This window comes from Delphinus delphis, unplaced genomic scaffold (genome assembly GCF_949987515.2).
Source record: "Delphinus delphis unplaced genomic scaffold, mDelDel1.2 scaffold_30, whole genome shotgun sequence".
NCBI lineage: Eukaryota > Metazoa > Chordata > Mammalia > Artiodactyla > Delphinidae > Delphinus > Delphinus delphis.
The window spans coordinates 2,307,563-2,318,345 of record NW_027192651.1 but is presented as its reverse complement, the minus strand read 5'-3'; positions in this window follow the sequence as shown (position 1 = coordinate 2,318,345).

The window sequence follows — 10,783 nt, the reverse complement described above, 5'->3', positions numbered from 1 at the left end:
TAACTCTGCAGGTGTGTGAATTACAGTGCCCCTGAGCTCCTTTCTTCAACTCGCTTTCTTGTGACCTGGCCGCAACACCGCAGGATGTCTTCAGGCCCTAATCTGGTTCTGGCACGGCACGCTGAGCCTTTGGTTAATTCCTCTTCCTGGTGGGAAATGAGAGTTAAATTTGCCCATCCAGACACCTCCACCTAGTCTCTCATTGGTTCTCGCTATTCCTGTTCATCTTCCACAGAAATTGCAAACTGGGCCAAACAGGAGGTTAAAGGGACTGACTCTCCAAGTGGGGAAAGTGTTAGTAAAGCGTCTGGAATGTTGCACCCGAGTACCAGCGTACGAAACCTGAGACATATTTGAACACGTCTCCCGATCACATGGTTGATCATACTCTAGGTTCCACATGCATGTTTTAGCTGAAGGAAGAATACCTTAAACCTGGGTAGTTGAAACCCGTGGAATGGGTAGCATGCAATATGACTTCAAAGGGTCTTCATTTGCTCACGAACCTCTCCAATCCTATCACTGCTGCGTTTATGCCCCTGTACACATGCTTGATTCTCTTTCGGAGACATAGCAATCCATAGGTTTTAAGATACTTACTAGTCAGGAACATTCTTAGGCGTTTAATATGGGGTGTTGAGTCCATTTCATTGAGCAAGGAGTAGCTCTTGTCTATTCCATATTTGGCTTAAGGAACTTTATCTGTGCTCATTTCAATCTCTGGTTTTATGCAGCACCCCAACTCACCTTTACCTTTAAGCAAGCATAAGTTGGTTTTCTAAATTTGAGACCCTGTTCTGTTCTGTAATTCAGTTCCTGTGTAGCCAAGTTTACATTCCGTGTATTACTGATATCTTATGATGTTTCTTTTTCTGTGTGACTTATTTCAGTTAGAATCATCATACCTGAATCCACTCATTGTGCTGCTAAGGGCCTGATGACACAGATTTCACTGCTGAGTGATATTGCTTTGTAAGTAAATACCACAACTTCTTTATCCATTTTTCACTTTCTGCGATGTTGAACTTGTACTGTAAACGAGGTTCTTGTAAACAGAGCCGTTCCAAACTTTGGGGTGGCTGTGTCTTTTTGATTTTAATTTCCCTAAGCTATAGGACCATAAGTGGAAGTGCCCTAGGTTCTGTTGCTTTGTTTTTTAGATGTTTCAGGAAACACCATGCACTTCTCCCGTGTGTCTGTTGGCAATTAACATCCCGCCCATCAGCATAACAAGGCTCCCAGTTCTCCATGGCCTGTCCTGCCTTTCTGGATTTTACACTTTTTTCAGATGGCCCTTTTGACCGGGGGGAAGTGAGACTTCATTGTAGTGCAGATTTCCTTTGCAAGCTTGCTTGGTTGGCCAAAAAGGGCGTATGCGTTTTTTCCTGAATATATTCAGGAAAAAACGCATACGCCCTTTTTGGCCAAGTGCATCATTGTGGACGTTCTGCCTCTTTTCCTATGCTTTCAATGCAATTCCAGTCTACCTCCTGAAATCGGTTTCCTGCAATTCTGCCCCGCTTTCAAGTCCTCTTGGCAGCCTTACTTCAGTCTATTTTTGGACAATAGCTGTCATTTATAACTCTGCAGGTTTGTGAATTACAGTGCCCCTGAGCTCCTTTCTTCAACTCGCTTTCTTGTGACCTGGCCGCAACACCGCAGGATGGCTTCAGGCCCTAATCTGGTTCCGGCATGGCACGCTGAGCCTTTGGTTACTTCCTCTTCCTGGTGGGAAATGAGAGTTAAATTTGCCCGTCCAGACACCTCCAGCTAGTCTCTCATTGGTTCTCGCTATTCCTGTTCATCTTCCGCAGAAATTGCAAACTGGGCCAAACAGGAGGTTAAAGGGACTGACTCTCCAAGTCGGGAGAGTGTTAGTAAAGCGTCTGGAATGTTGCACCCGAGTACCAGGGTACGAAAACTGAGACATATTTGAACACGTCTCCCGATCACATGGTTGATCATACTCTAGGTTCCACATGCATGTTTTAGCTGAAGGAAGAATACCTTAAACCTGGGTAGTTGAAACCCGTGGAATGGGTACCATGCAATATGACTTCAAAGGGTCTTCATTTGCTCACCGAACATCTCCAATCCTATCACTGCTGCGTTTATGCCCCTGTACACATGCTTGATTCTCTTTCGGAGACATAGCAATCCATAGGTTTTAAGATACTTACTAGTCAGGTACATTCTTAGGCGTTTAATATGCGGTGTTGAGTCCATTTCGTTGAGCAAGGAGTAGCTCTTGTCTATTCCATATTTGGCTTAAGGAACTTTATCTGTGCTCATTTCAATCTGGTTTTATGCAGCACCCCAACTCACCTTTCCCCTTAAGCAAGCATAAGTTGGTTTTCTAAATTTGAGACCCTGTTCTGTTCTGTAATTCAGTTCCTGTGTAGCCAAGTTTACATTCCGTGTATTACTGATATCTTTTTTTTTTTTTTTTTTGCCGTAACTACCTTTATTGGTATCGCTTGTGTATCAGTTCATCAAAACCTTTGTTTCATATTTCTCGCCTTAATCCCCTGAAAGTTCCAGATGGGCAAAAATACTTTTAAATACGCAGCTGGCTTCTGTCTTATGTGCTTAATATTATACATTTGTTGCTTGTTTTGCACATGTCTATGGCTGCACTACTTGCAAGACGAAAGTCACATATAAAAATACAGACTAATCGAAACACAAAAGTCAGCCATTGTCTAGAATGTGGTTTACAATACAGAGCTTGCAGACAACACAGACTATATATATAAGTCATCTGTCTGAAAACAGAAAGTAGTGTCTCAGACTGACTCCGGAGAAAGGTGCTGACACACAGGGAAACTCACTGATGATTCCCCTTTATGTTTATTAGATAGATCAATACCAAATTATTTCACATATATTATATTCAATATCTATATATATATATCTTGTAACCAAATTCTGGTTTAAAAGTCACAAACCAACATGTAAATACAAAATGTTAGGAAAGGTTTAACATACATAGGGGAAAACATGTCTTATGCCTCGCAAAGACTTTCTACAATCTAGCATAAAGGCAAATGTGGTTGAAAAAAAAGGAAATCCATATACAATTACAGAAAAACATTTAGTCAAGCCACCTAATATAAAATATTTCAGATATCATGTCCAAAAACGTCCACGTGTTGCAGAGGTCTCTACAAATCAATTAGAATGACGTCAACAAGATCTGCAAACCGAAGTCTTAGCAAGTAAACGTGACTCATGCTTTTCTCTCTGAGACAATGAGGCTTGACGTTCAGTTAAAGGCAGGTAAACACGACTATGAAGAAACCCTTCTTTACAACAGCTTAACGGTACCCATTTAGGGCAATATACCCGCTTTCCCAGCTATGTGTGCACGCAGTGTTCTGTGATAAAATGACTCAGTTACTTTAAAAAAGCATAAATGGCAAAACAAAATAACCAGAACTCCGCGAAGCGGGTAAAACCACAAAGACACTGAAATCCAGCAACTCCTGAGAGGCTGAGAGATCAAATGAATCATAAAATCTGGATGACTCTGATTTGGGGTTTAACTTTGGTTAAAACTGAAAAGTCTGAAAAGAACCAATGTTTTGGAAGAAGCAGTGTCACTTGTAAACATCCTGCCACCTAACTAAAAGGACGGCCTCTTCTTCTAGACCCACGACTTAATAAGACAGGAAGCTCTCAACACACAGCGCTGGAGAAGATGGATTCCACAAGTCAAACTTGAGTGAAACTGTTCTAATGCAATGTACCAAACACGCGTTTGTTCTTAGGAAAAATTACAAAACTAACAAATATTTTTCTCCAGAATTATAAAAGATAAAATCTATGAATCAGTACTGTTATGTGATTACAGAACAATAGCCAACTGAAAAAAAAAACAAAACACCAACCCACAGGCCGTCTACACCGTCCCCAATCCATTTCCTGCAGCCAGTACTTCCCACCTGCTCTGAGGACTGAGCCTTAGACACCGTTGACTGTATTTAAAGTTGAGTCAACAGTACTCTCTGTCTCTGGGGCAAAAGTAATGCAGCTCATTACTTACACACAACACTTGTTTCATTCTTCAGGACTTTCTTTGACGGGATTACTCAATGTTGGTTACTTTAAAGGTAACAAAAGGTGTCAGAAAAAAATGCCTTGGAATTCTTTTGCAATTCCACAAAGACACCTGGCAATCTGATACGTTCATTCCTCTCCCCATCACAATTTTTGTTTTTTAAAATTACAATTGACAACTCACGTAAGATGTAATTAATTTACTTAAAATAAGAGAGGGCTTTTCAATCAAGTATCCACGTTCCAAATAACTAAAACATTTAGTTAAATCTTTTAAATTAATCTTTTAATAAATCTTTAATTACTCGGTGCCAGTAATTAAGAGGTTGATTCCGTAAAATTCAAACTTGCACATAGGCGTGTCCCACTCAGAAAAGATTTCATACACTTAGCAACTTGTGCTTTTTGTCTCACCTTTTATAAGAAACACAGATTAATTTCAACTTCAGTTTTCCTTTCTGATGCAGACACGTGTACCTTGTGTAAGAAACGGTCTCCAGGCCACCTCCACGTGTAGACCTCAGCATTTCCTGAGAGTGTGAAGTCAACCCCTCCTCCAGGAGACTCTCGCCCTTTTGAGACATTCCCCCTTGCACCTTATGTTTGTCAGACTATGTTTACAGAAATCAGATGACTGGATGAAAACTCTACAGGACAGTCAAGGACAGACGAGAAGACGAGATGCAGAGCGGGAGCCCCTTCCTCCTCCAGTGCACCTGCTGCGGGCAGCCCTCCAGGAAGGCTTGGCCTCCTCCCCTGGACCACAGACTTACTTTTCTCTGTAATAAAGCAGGTAGTACTTCAGGGGATCTGGCAGAGGGAGGCTCAGGACCTTCTCACGCAGGAAGTTCACCGGGGGCTCGGGCTTGGTGTCCGGCGGGGTTGTCACCTCTTCTTCTTGCCGCTCGTCTTCCAGGTCTCCGCAGCTGGTGTCATCAGAGGGGTTGGAGAGCCGACTGGCAAACACCTCTTTGTCCAAAAAGACAATCGTTTCCATTCGGCGGCGGCGAACTCTCCTCCGTTTAAACCTGGGAGTGTTCTTCAGTCCGTTCCCGTTTTTGTTCACAGCTTCCTGGTGGATGACCTTCTTAATGGTGCCCCGGATGGCAATGCGCGCCAGGTCCTGGAGGCTGCGAACCGCCAGGGGTGTGGACAAGTCGTGATTCTCCTGACTCCGACTGGCAGGGCTGGACGAGTGGAGCAAAAGACACAGCCAGAATCTTTTTGGTTTCCCAGGCGGAAGGACCCGTCCGAGTTATCTTAGTCAACTTCTCTTCCAGCGGCATGACCAGGACGCCCCCGACTTTGAGGAGGCTCTTCATGTACCCCTCGTGCTGCTTCTGCACGCCTGCCCCGCAGTACACCCGGTCATACTGAGAGCAGCCTGGAGAGATCTCCAGGCAATTGCTGGTGACGAAGGAGGGCTCGCAGAAGTCAAACTTGTCGAAGCTGTCACTCGTCCTGATGAAAAAGTCCAGCTTCTGCTTCGCATACTCTGTCACATCTGAATGGAGTTCCACCCCGTGGTTCACACCAAAAGGACCGAGGATGAGCCCCACCATGGAGCTGAGGTAGCCGGTGCCGCTGCCCAGGTTCAGGAAGGAAAGGCCAGGCTGCAGGTCCAGGGCCTCCATCACCTCCAAATAGATGCACGGAGCAGAGAGGTGGATGTTCCCGTGTTTCCATGCCAGGTCCTTGTACGCGTTCTCCTTAAACTCCTCGAGGTAATAGTCGGCGCGGTCAACAGCTCGGAAGGCCTGCTCCACCAGCTCGGAGCGGATGTACTGCGCCGCCTTCAGATGGTCTATCAGCTCGTCCTTGTCTTCACCAGCACTCACCGCGCCTCCCATCTTCGGGACCGTGCTTACAGAAAGCTGCCGCTGGAGAGACCTCGGGAACCCCCGGAACGCTGGAGGGCGGACCCCCGGGGAGGGGGGAGGGGCGACGGGAGACGCCTGGGACGCGGAGGGGTGTTTATGCTTGGGGGTGGGGAACGAGAGGACAGCGGAAGAGGACAGGAAGACGGGGAGAGGAGAATGCGGCCCTGGGGGAGGGTCCGGGAGCCCGGGACCACGGGAAGGGGAGGGGTGGAGAGGAGGGAGAGAGGGGGAGGGGGCCGAGGGGCCGCACCGCCCCCATACCCCGCTGCAGGCCGGGCCGAGGGCGGCGGCGGCGGCGGCGGCGGCTCAGTACCTCCTGGCTCAGCGGGCCCGCGGAATCGGCCGCTGGGCCGCACCTGCAGCTCTTCCGCGCCCCTCACCAGTCCGCCTCCCACTACGCAGCCCCGACCTCCGCCCTACTGATATCTTATGATGTTTCTTTTTCTGTGTGACTTATTTCAGTTAGAATCATCATACCTGAATCCACTCATTGTGCTGCTAAGGGCCTGATGACACAGATTTCATTGCTGAGTGATATTGCTTTGTAAGTAAATACCACAACTTTTTTATCCATTTTTCACTTTCTGCGATGTTGAACTTGTACTGTAAACGAGGTTCTTGTAAACAGAGCCGTTCCAAACTTTGGGGTGGCTGTGTCTTTTTGATTTTAAATTCCCTAAGCTATAGGACCATAAGTGGAAGTGCCCTAGGCTCTGTTGCTTTGTTTTTTAGATGTTTCAGGAAACACCATACACTTCTCCCGAGTGGTTTTTGGCAATTTACATCCCGCCCTTCAGCATAACAAGGCTCCCAGTTCTCCATGGCCTGTCCTGCCTTTCTGGATTTTACACTTTTTTCAGATGGCCCTTTTGACCGGGGGGAAGTGAGACTTCATTGTAGTGCAGATTTCCTTTGCAAGCTTGCTTGGTTGGCCAAAAAGGGCGTATGCGTTTTTTCCTGAATATATTCAGGAAAAAACGCATACGCCCTTTTTGGCCAAGTGCATCATTGTGGACGTTCTGCCTCTTTTCCTATGCTTTCAATGCAATTCCAGTCTACCTCCTGAAATCGGTTTCCTGCAATTCTGCCCCGCTTTCAAGTCCTCTTGGCAGCCTTACTTCAGTCTATTTTTGGACAATAGCTGTCATTTATAACTCTGCAGGTTTGTGAATTACAGTGCCCCTGAGCTCCTTTCTTCAACTCGCTTTCTTGTGACCTGGCCGCAACACCGCAGGATGGCTTCAGGCCCTAATCTGGTTCCGGCATGGCACGCTGAGCCTTTGGTTACTTCCTCTTCCTGGTGGGAAATGAGAGTTAAATTTGCCCGTCCAGACACCTCCAGCTAGTCTCTCATTGGTTCTCGCTATTCCTGTTCATCTTCCGCAGAAATTGCAAACTGGGCCAAACAGGAGGTTAAAGGGACTGACTCTCCAAGTCGGGAGAGTGTTAGTAAAGCGTCTGGAATGTTGCACCCGAGTACCAGGGTACGAAAACTGAGACATATTTGAACACGTCTCCCGATCACATGGTTGATCATACTCTAGGTTCCACATGCATGTTTTAGCTGAAGGAAGAATACCTTAAACCTGGGTAGTTGAAACCCGTGGAATGGGTACCATGCAATATGACTTCAAAGGGTCTTCATTTGCTCACCGAACATCTCCAATCCTATCACTGCTGCGTTTATGCCCCTGTACACATGCTTGATTCTCTTTCGGAGACATAGCAATCCATAGGTTTTAAGATACTTACTAGTCAGGTACATTCTTAGGCGTTTAATATGGGGTGTTGAGTCCATTTCGTTGAGCAAGGAGTAGCTCTTGTCTATTCCATATTTGGCTTAAGGAACTTTATCTGTGCTCATTTCAATCTGGTTTTATGCAGCACCCCAACTCACCTTTCCCCTTAAGCAAGCATAAGTTGGTTTTCTAAATTTGAGACCCTGTTCTGTTCTGTAATTCAGTTCCTGTGTAGCCAAGTTTACATTCCGTGTATTACTGATATCTTTTTTTTTTTTTTTTGCCGTAACTACCTTTATTGGTATCGCTTGTGTATCAGTTCATCAAAACCTTTGTTTCATATTTCTCGCCTTAATCCCCTGAAAGTTCCAGATGGGCAAAAATACTTTTAAATACGCAGCTGGCTTCTGTCTTATGTGCTTAATATTATACATTTGTTGCTTGTTTTGCACATGTCTATGGCTGCACTACTTGCAAGACGAAAGTCACATATAAAAATACAGACTAATCGAAACACAAAAGTCAGCCATTGTCTAGAATGTGGTTTACAATACAGAGCTTGCAGACAACACAGACTATATATATAAGTCATCTGTCTGAAAACAGAAAGTAGTGTCTCAGACTGACTCCGGAGAAAGGTGCTGACACACAGGGAAACTCACTGATGATTCCCCTTTATGTTTATTAGATAGATCAATACCAAATTATTTCACATATATTATATTCAATATCTATATATATATATCTTGTAACCAAATTCTGGTTTAAAAGTCACAAACCAACATGTAAATACAAAATGTTAGGAAAGGTTTAACATACATAGGGGAAAACATGTCTTATGCCTCGCAAAGACTTTCTACAATCTAGCATAAAGGCAAATGTGGTTGAAAAAAAAGGAAATCCATATACAATTACAGAAAAACATTTAGTCAAGCCACCTAATATAAAATATTTCAGATATCATGTCCAAAAACGTCCACGTGTTGCAGAGGTCTCTACAAATCAATTAGAATGACGTCAACAAGATCTGCAAACCGAAGTCTTAGCAAGTAAACGTGACTCATGCTTTTCTCTCTGAGACAATGAGGCTTGACGTTCAGTTAAAGGCAGGTAAACACGACTATGAAGAAACCCTTCTTTACAACAGCTTAACGGTACCCATTTAGGGCAATATACCCGCTTTCCCAGCTATGTGTGCACGCAGTGTTCTGTGATAAAATGACTCAGTTACTTTAAAAAAGCATAAATGGCAAAACAAAATAACCAGAACTCCGCGAAGCGGGTAAAACCACAAAGACACTGAAATCCAGCAACTCCTGAGAGGCTGAGAGATCAAATGAATCATAAAATCTGGATGACTCTGATTTGGGGTTTAACTTTGGTTAAAACTGAAAAGTCTGAAAAGAACCAATGTTTTGGAAGAAGCAGTGTCACTTGTAAACATCCTGCCACCTAACTAAAAGGACGGCCTCTTCTTCTAGACCCACGACTTAATAAGACAGGAAGCTCTCAACACACAGCGCTGGAGAAGATGGATTCCACAAGTCAAACTTGAGTGAAACTGTTCTAATGCAATGTACCAAACACGCGTTTGTTCTTAGGAAAAATTACAAAACTAACAAATATTTTTCTCCAGAATTATAAAAGATAAAATCTATGAATCAGTACTGTTATGTGATTACAGAACAATAGCCAACTGAAAAAAAAAACAAAACACCAACCCACAGGCCGTCTACACCGTCCCCAATCCATTTCCTGCAGCCAGTACTTCCCACCTGCTCTGAGGACTGAGCCTTAGACACCGTTGACTGTATTTAAAGTTGAGTCAACAGTACTCTCTGTCTCTGGGGCAAAAGTAATGCAGCTCATTACTTACACACAACACTTGTTTCATTCTTCAGGACTTTCTTTGACGGGATTACTCAATGTTGGTTACTTTAAAGGTAACAAAAGGTGTCAGAAAAAAATGCCTTGGAATTCTTTTGCAATTCCACAAAGACACCTGGCAATCTGATACGTTCATTCCTCTCCCCATCACAATTTTTGTTTTTTAAAATTACAATTGACAACTCACGTAAGATGTAATTAATTTACTTAAAATAAGAGAGGGCTTTTCAATCAAGTATCCACGTTCCAAATAACTAAAACATTTAGTTAAATCTTTTAAATTAATCTTTTAATAAATCTTTAATTACTCGGTGCCAGTAATTAAGAGGTTGATTCCGTAAAATTCAAACTTGCACATAGGCGTGTCCCACTCAGAAAAGATTTCATACACTTAGCAACTTGTGCTTTTTGTCTCACCTTTTATAAGAAACACAGATTAATTTCAACTTCAGTTTTCCTTTCTGATGCAGACACGTGTACCTTGTGTAAGAAACGGTCTCCAGGCCACCTCCACGTGTAGACCTCAGCATTTCCTGAGAGTGTGAAGTCAACCCCTCCTCCAGGAGACTCTCGCCCTTTTGAGACATTCCCCCTTGCACCTTATGTTTGTCAGACTATGTTTACAGAAATCAGATGACTGGATGAAAACTCTACAGGACAGTCAAGGACAGACGAGAAGACGAGATGCAGAGCGGGAGCCCCTTCCTCCTCCAGTGCACCTGCTGCGGGCAGCCCTCCAGGAAGGCTTGGCCTCCTCCCCTGGACCACAGACTTACTTTTCTCTGTAATAAAGCAGGTAGTACTTCAGGGGATCTGGCAGAGGGAGGCTCAGGACCTTCTCACGCAGGAAGTTCACCGGGGGCTCGGGCTTGGTGTCCGGCGGGGTTGTCACCTCTTCTTCTTGCCGCTCGTCTTCCAGGTCTCCGCAGCTGGTGTCATCAGAGGGGTTGGAGAGCCGACTGGCAAACACCTCTTTGTCCAAAAAGACAATCGTTTCCATTCGGCGGCGGCGAACTCTCCTCCGTTTAAACCTGGGAGTGTTCTTCAGTCCGTTCCCGTTTTTGTTCACAGCTTCCTGGTGGATGACCTTCTTAATGGTGCCCCGGATGGCAATGCGCGCCAGGTCCTGGAGGCTGCGAACCGCCAGGGGTGTGGACAAGTCGTGATTCTCCTGACTCCGACTGGCAGGGCTGGACGAGTGGAGCAAAAGACACAGCC